The following is an 8541-nucleotide window of genomic DNA, read 5'->3' on the forward strand; positions in this document are numbered from 1 at the left end:
TTAAAAAAAATTCCCATGTGTTACAGGTTGATTAGAATGATTAAAAAGTAACGATTAACATTTTGGGCTAGTAGAATTAGGACACGTTTCACGTTATACTTTTCTTAATTAGACCAATTTGTTGGATTCCATAATTTTTTTGTAGTACTATATAAACCAATTATGTTGATCTTTGGCATTTCACAATTCCAACACTTTTCAGCAACTTTAAATCCTTAATTCAGGTAATATGATTTTTTAATCATATATAGACATATTTTTGTTTACATTTTGTTTGTATTTATTATCTTCCTTCTATTCTATCTTTGCATTTCCTTGGATCTTATAAGCTTACTTACTTTTTTTTTTCTTGATGTATGGTCACGGACAATTCTCACTTCATGATCCTGGTTTAGTTATGATTAAATTAGGTCCGATCATTGCTAGAAACAAAGGTTTTTTCCATCACGAATCAATCAGAAATTGCGTTATAAAGCATGATTCTTTTTAAATCCATTTTGGACCGAACTAGCTCACTAGGAAAACACATGATTGAAATAGACTCTTACAATAATAGTGAGAAACTTACTAATATATTCCATGTGAAAATACTACTATTTTTTCTTGTTTCAGTCAAAATATCTGTGTGGAAATAGCCACTGAACATTTTTCAGTGAAAAATTTCAATGGGAAAATAGTGATTTTTAGTATTGAATATAATGTTTATTTTACTTGTCATGGTTGGTAGTCTTTTCTATTTTTGATTTGCCCAATGTTGGACTCCCATATTATGTTATTCACATGATATATCTAATATATTGACTTCAGAGCGTATGATCGTGTTAACTAGAATATGTTCGTCTTATATGATCTTGAACAATCCTCGTTTCATGGTAGATATTAATTTTTCCCTTGTTATTGTAAAGCTGCAGAACTTCACTAGGCAAGTTAATTGGTTCAGATGAAAATGTTGAAGAAAAATAGTTCACTTGTTCTTATGACCTGTTTGGTTGTTTTGCTAATTTGTGTGAAATCAAGTCATGAACATTCTCATATAAGGAGAAATTTACTGAGCAACCAAACAGATAGTTATTATGCAGTAATATTTGATGCTGGAAGCAGTGGAAGTAGAGTTCATGTTTTTCGTTTTAGCCAAAATTTGGATTTACTTCCTATTGGTAAATATGGTCTTGAAGTTTTTGATAAGGTGTGTTATACTCCGATCTCAAATATTAGTCATTTTGACAAATTAATTTAACGTATCTCAAAATATTCCGATGTTTTAGAAAAATAGTGTAGGATTAAATACACAACGAAATATGGATTATGTTTAGTTTTTTTTGTTTCTCATTCAATGTTCGATATTCCTCCTTCTGGGCCTGATTAATTCAAATTTGTGTGGGAAAATGTAGGTTAAACTGTCATGCCTCGAGCCTACACCCTGGACGTGGCTGACACTCGAAGACCATCACTAGCCCCCAAGCGAACCCTTGGCATGGCTTTCTTAACTCAGCGGAAAACTCATTGCAATGCAAGGTTATAAAACAACCTAACTGATACAATCTGGCCAAAAAGGCAACTTAAGTCTCAAAATAGAATATTTACATATATACATAGATGAGAGACTCAAAACCAACTGACTGACTGTCTATGAAGCGTCTATATCACTGAGATGGATGTTGGGACAGACCCCACAACATCCTAATAAAACAAAACTAAGAGAATAACATAATCGAGTCCTCCGGAACACAAGGAGGCTCACCACTGACTCTGGAATGCTCAACTGGATCAACGGCGTGCTGAATGTTGACCCTGGGTACCTGTGTCTGCATCGTAATAAGATGCAAGCCAACTGGCATCAGTACATTGAATGTACGAGTATGCGAGCTGGAAAGCTAAACCACAACTTAAGCTTGAAAAGAGTACAAAGGAACTCTTACCTTGGCTCTGTTCAACTCATGAATAACTGAACTCAATAGATAACGCAATACGACACATACAATATATAAAGCTTGCAAAATAGTGTAAACAACTTAGCTTGTTAAAGATAAAACAATAACAACTCAACTTTACTTTTATAAAAGTAATATAACTTTAGTGGGAGACTCTTTCAACCGACAATCACCACTATGAGCCCTAGTGGTGATACAACGTTTTACCTCACGTTGCCCAAGGACCATCCTATACCTTGCCGTGATATAGGAAGCTAACTTTACCAAGTGGATCCACTAGCTTAACTTTACGGATTCATCTAAAAAGTATGACCCGTTAACTCCCATGTTGGCGCATGGTTCTTATGGAGAGTTGAGTTTATATGAACTCGTGTCCCCAATTCGGTGCTCAAGACTACTCCCAAAAATACTTAGCTCATAAGTGTTTTAAACACATCTTTCTTTATTTGAGATAATTACTCAAAACTTAGCCCGAAGGCTCACTTGGAAACGAAGTTCCATTTTCTTGAAAACTAGCCCAAAGGCTCTCTTGGAAACATAGTTCATTTTCTTACTCAAATGTAAAAACATTTAGAAACTTCTTTGGGAATACATAGTTCCCTAATACTTTTGAGAGTGAACTCAACTTTAAACTCTTTACTCAACTTGAAACTCTTGACTCTTTACTCTTTACTTGACTTGAAACTTGAGCCTTAAAATGAAGTTAAAACATTCAATAAAGACTCTTGAATAACTTTAGAAACTTGCTTGACTTGCTTCTTAACTTCCAAGCTTAACTCTTAACTTCACTTGACTTGGAAACTAACTCTCCTTGAATTGGAATTATGAATTCAAGGTGTTTGATCTCATGTTATGGATGAGTTCTTGACATCTAGACGTACTTTGGAGTGTTGGAAACAACTAGGAAACATAGGTACAATACCAAGGAACATGCATGAGAAAGTATGAAAAGAAAGGGAAAACTTGGCGTCCTTGGCGCTATGCAAGGCGCGGAGCGCCAGCCCTCGAAGCTCAGAAGGCCAGCTGAGGCGCTCTGCAAGGCGCGGCGCCCCAAGGGGTGAAGTTCAGAACACTTCTTGGGGTGCTCTGCAAGGCGCGACACGCCACCCCTTTTCCCCGACAACTTCGACTTTTCTCCTTCTTTTCTCCAACTCTAAACCTTCTAAACTTCAAGGTTTCCAGCCCCAAACACTTAGAATCATAAATCCCTCAACATACAATAGATTTCAACTCAAAACACAACCGGAAACATGCCCAAATCAACAAGGGACTTCAACAACACAATTAATAACATCAACACAACCAACAACTTCAACAACACAACCAATCTTTTCTCAATAATAAAAATGAGTTTGGCGTGTGGGGGAAAGGATCAACCCAACACTATGAACTCACATACCTTAATAGGGATCACCCCCGAAGAAAACCACGACGATCTTTACGAAGTTTGCTTCTTCTTCTCCTTTCTCTCCTTTTCTCTCAAGAACCCTAACTCTTACTCTCTTTTTAAAAAAAAAAAAACTGATAAAAAATCAGTCTTACACCTTAATATATATCCAAAGACAAGGCTAGGGAAAAGACCAAAATGCCCTTACAAATTTCCGGACGGATTCCCTGCCAACTGCCCAACTTTCAAAGGGCATAACTTGCTCATACGAACTCGGAAACGAGCAAACTCAGCGGCGTTGGAAAGATCATTCCACGGACTTTGCAAAAATAACTGGAACTACACCTAGATCAGCTTGAGCTAGGAGCTATGACTGTTCAAAGTTGGCCAAAAACTCACTTTTTCCCATACTTAACCAAATTTCCAGATTTTAAATTCCTTCCAAAAAATGACTATTTCCAATTCTAAGCCTCTTCATAGTTATTTCAAATTGCCGGACGTTACATAAACCAGGGTTGAGTTCATATGAAAATGATCCAAAGGCAGCTGCCAAATCATTAGAGCCCCTTCTATTAAAAGCTGAAAGTGTTGTTCCTACAAACTTGCACCTTGATACACCTGTGGAACTCGGGGTTAGTATTGTAATTTTTACACCATCATTATAACTTAATCGATTGTTATAAGCGATTTTAATTTGTTGTACTTGAGTCGAGGATTTTTCGAAAATAGTCTCTCTACCCCTTCGAGGCAGTGATAACATATGCATACATTCTATCCTCCCTAGACCTCGCTTGTAGGTAGGGGTGTACAAGCCAAACCGTAAAGTCAAACTGAACCGACGAACCAAATCAAATCCGAAAAAAAAAACGATTTGTGGTTTGGTTTGGTTGGTTTGGAGGTTGAAAAAAAAAACTGACCACTGTTGGTTTGGTTTGGTATTAAAAGAAAAAAAGTCAAATCGAACCCAAACCAAACCGACATAATATATATATAAATATATATTTGGAAAATTTTATATATATATATATTATTTAATTTTATTTATAGATAAAAAATATTATTTATAATCTACTTTGTTAATATATTTTTAGTTAGTTAATAGTTTTCAATGTTAATATATTTTATTTCAAATTTAGGCTTGTAAAATTTGTAAATATTTTATTTTGTATTTAGATCCGAAGTTACAACTATATTGTTATAGATTTTCAAATTAAAAGTTAACAGTTTACTTTGTAAATATTTTGTTTTGTATTCAGTTTGCATGTGGCCTTTAATCTTATTAATTTAACATAATGAACGTTGATATTTTAAAAAAATAAATTGTACTCATGTGAATTTTACCATATTTTCAAAAATTTCTATTCATTTAACATTTTATAAGTTTAGCTTATCACACATGTAAGTGAAAATATATTTGATCTCTTTTTCAAACACCGTATAATTGTAAAAAACTGAAAATACCGAAAAACCAATTTTTTTTTTGAAAGAACTGACTAAAGCTGAAACCGAAAAAAAAGACTTTATGTGGTTTGATTTGGTTTTTAGATTTAATGAATCGACATAATTGGTTTAAGTTTTTCTTAATAAAAAACCAAACCAAACCGACGTATGTACACCGTACCCTACTTGTAGGATTTCACTAAATATGTTGTTGTTGTTGTTACAAGCGATTTAATTGAGTGACCATCTGAGAAATTAACTCCGAAAATACTTAGTTAATCTTGTTAAAGAACAACAATATACTCACAATGAATAAATACACATTGAGGAAAATAAGAATGAATAACTTTAATTAAAATAGAAATAATTAACTTAAAAGATAAAATATTTACTAAATGGCCTTAATAATACTAATTATTTTATTCTTATCTTACCAAATTGTTATCTTAATGGTTAATAATACAGGCAACTGCAGGCTTAAGAATGTTAAAAGGCAATGCTGCAGAAAGAATTATGCAATCGGTACAATTCTAATTACTTTTTTTTTTGGCTATAAGTGTAATTATAAATGCCACTAACTTAATTAATTGTTTGGTAATTATTTGTGTTATTATGTTAATTAATATTTTTCAAAGGTGAGAAATATGCTGAAGAATGAAAGCATATTTGAATACAAGGATGAATGGGTTTCTATCCTTAGTGGAACTCAAGAAGGTTCTTATTTTTGGGTAAGTATTTTCTCCGTTGAGCTCGGGATATGAAGTTGTCATTAGTTCAAAGCGTTTTTTACTCTCAAAGTAAAATTTTTTTATGAAAATTTAGATTAGTCAAACTATAAAGTAAGACTAAACACCGTGTGACAAACACAAAAAAAGTCCTTTTTCCGCCTTTTGATCACTTTATTGATAAAAATAATAATAATTCACTTCCTTGTTTTGTTGTGTTGAACTATGCAATCATCTTATCTAAAAGTTCAATTTGTTAAAGAGAACATGTTTTTACTCACTTAATCACATTTTTAACACGTCTATTCCCGTGCGAGCCTGTTTTTCTTTCATGGACCAACCACATATATATCAATTTTTTTCTTTGGTAACGGATGATAGTGAGATTCGATCCCAATACCTGTACGACTATCTATTCTAATACCATATTGAATTTTAAGACAGTCTCATCTAAATACTTAAACTTTTAATTTAAAGAAAACACACTTTTATTTACTTTTAATCATATAATTCTTAACATGTTTGCTTTTTTTTTTTTTTACAACATTTATTTTATTGCAGGTTGGCTTGAACTAAAAGCTACCAAAATACAGTAGCTACTATAGATCTTGGAGGTGGATCAGTACAAATGGCTTTTGCTTTATCAAAGGAAAATTCAGAAAAAGCCCCAATAAATTTAGATGGAGAGAAATATGTGTTACAAAAATCCCTCATGGGAGCTAATTATTACCTTTATGTTCATAGGTCAAATTACTTTTAAATGTCATAGAATGCCTTTGACTTCTTCGTACATTTACTTCTTTATTTATTAAATCTAAGATTCTTACTCCGTTACTATATGTAAAATTAATTTTTTTTTATGCAGTTATTTGAACTATGGTCTACTAGCATCACGAGCTGAAATTCTTAAAGTTTCAAGAAATTAAACTCTACTAGTCCATGCATTTTGAAGGGCACTTATGGTACATAACTATAGCAGTGTTTGAATAGGCACAAAGTTTTAAGATTTATTTTGTTTGAAATTTATTGTTTAAAACAAATCATAAATACAACAACATACCAAGTGAAATTTTTTAAGTGTACGTAGACCTTAATTTTCGGGAGGAAATATAGATATTTATATAAATTCAAATTATCTCATTTCAAATTTAACCATAATATCTACTATTTTATTTGAAGGTTACTACACATATGGGGGAGTAGCATATAAAGCTTCACCTTCACCAAATGGTTCAAGTTTGAGAAAATGCAAGGCAATTGTGTGGAAGTCACTTAAGTTAAATGCACCATGTAAATACCATACTTGTTCTTTTAATGGTGGAGGTCTTGATGCTATCAAGAATATATATATTTCATTATTTTTCTTTGATATGGCTTCTGAGGTAATACATATATAATTATTCATCAATTCTTAATTCCCAAAGTTGAAGAACATAACATAAATATCAGCAGAGGCCAAGATAAAGAACACGTTATATTATTGAGTACATTGTAACATGAGTTATTATATTACAGGTTAATATTGTTGATCCTAAAGCATCATCTGGCAGAGCTAAACCAATACAATACCTAAATGCAGCCAAGATTGCTTGCAAGCTAAAAGCTGAAGTAAAATATGGGTTTCCTAATGTGGATAGTAAAGATCTCCCATATATTTGCATGGATATGATATACCAATTCTCTTTACTTGTGGATGGATTTGGTAAGTTTTGGTATAACAACGTTGTTTGTATAAATATTTTTAGCTACTATAAAAAACATATAACATGACATAAAAATCAATTTTGAAATAAACTTGATCGTTATGATGAAATGCTATTATAGAGAATGCTAGTTATAGAGAGTCTGTAACAATAAAGTCACTCAACGTTACTACCTGATTGTTATAATAATAAATTTATCTTGATATATGGGTAGGATTTATCGTTATAGCAGGTAAAGTTTACTGACTTTGTTATTATACTTCCTCCGTATCATTTTATATGATCAGATGTGTATAATGTATCAAAATACCTTTTGATTCTTGTGGTATGAAAAACATGTCACATGAAATGTAAAGTTTAAGAGTTAAAATATCGTAGAAAGTAACATTCTCTTATATACAAACTAAAGAAAATTAAGACACATATAAATTAAATGAGAGGGAGTAGTTGGTACGATTACTTTAATCAAACAAAAATGTATTTTTGTTATTCTATTATTATAGTGAATAAAATTCAGTTACTTAACGTAACAAAAAATAGTTTTTATGACTTTATACGATAAATATAGTTTAATGACAGTACGTGAAATTAATTCATATTTTGTTGGAATATTAACAAATAAGTAGAGTTTTAATCAATTTATTTTTTTGGATTATTTTTCAGGTTTGAATCCTCATAGAGAGATTACATTGGTGCATGATATTAATTACAAAAATAATCGTGTAGCAGCATGGCCATTGGGTTGTGCAATTGACGTAGTCTCATCATCATCTTTAAGGACTCACATTTCATCTTCTTAATTAAATATTATTTCTAATCTAATTAATTAATTAGTGCTTTGTAATGCCTCGTGTTTCTCTTGTTTAATTTACACCTTATTCAGATGACTGATGCATATTCTTTTATAATATATCGTATTATATTATATTACTTTGATATAATATTTATTTGATATATATTAAGTTTTTTTTTTATGTTTGAGATTTATAATTCAAAAAAACGATAATATTGAGATGAAGTTAGAGTTGAGGTGTTCAAACACATTAAAGTCGATATGCTTAAATCATCACTCCCTTATTTTGATCAAGAATATATATGTTGCACTAGCATATGTGGAGACTTTAATCTCTCTTAATGGTCTGTATTATATTACAACTAAGTTTAATTTATTTATTTTCGTATTTCATTAATTCGAGTTTTTGCTATGTATTCTTTCTTTTTTATTTGATTTCCATGTGTTCATTATTAGAACAAGTTCACTCTAAAAGTTAAATTGTTTGATTAGGTTTATTTAGCGGTGATTTAGATAAGGGGTCCAATCCGATTCAATTCATATAGGTTTGAGTTGGTTATTG

The 8541-nt window shown here is 31.6% G+C and overlaps 1 pseudogene; it reads left to right on the top strand.

The window, feature by feature from the left end:
- Nucleotides 1–909: 909 nt before the first annotated feature.
- Nucleotides 910–7986, top strand: LOC125852583 (apyrase-like; annotated as a pseudogene).
- Nucleotides 7987–8541: the final 555 nt, after the last annotated feature.

This window comes from Solanum stenotomum, unplaced genomic scaffold, assembly GCF_019186545.1.
Source record: "Solanum stenotomum isolate F172 unplaced genomic scaffold, ASM1918654v1 scaffold37307, whole genome shotgun sequence".
NCBI lineage: Eukaryota > Viridiplantae > Streptophyta > Magnoliopsida > Solanales > Solanaceae > Solanum > Solanum stenotomum.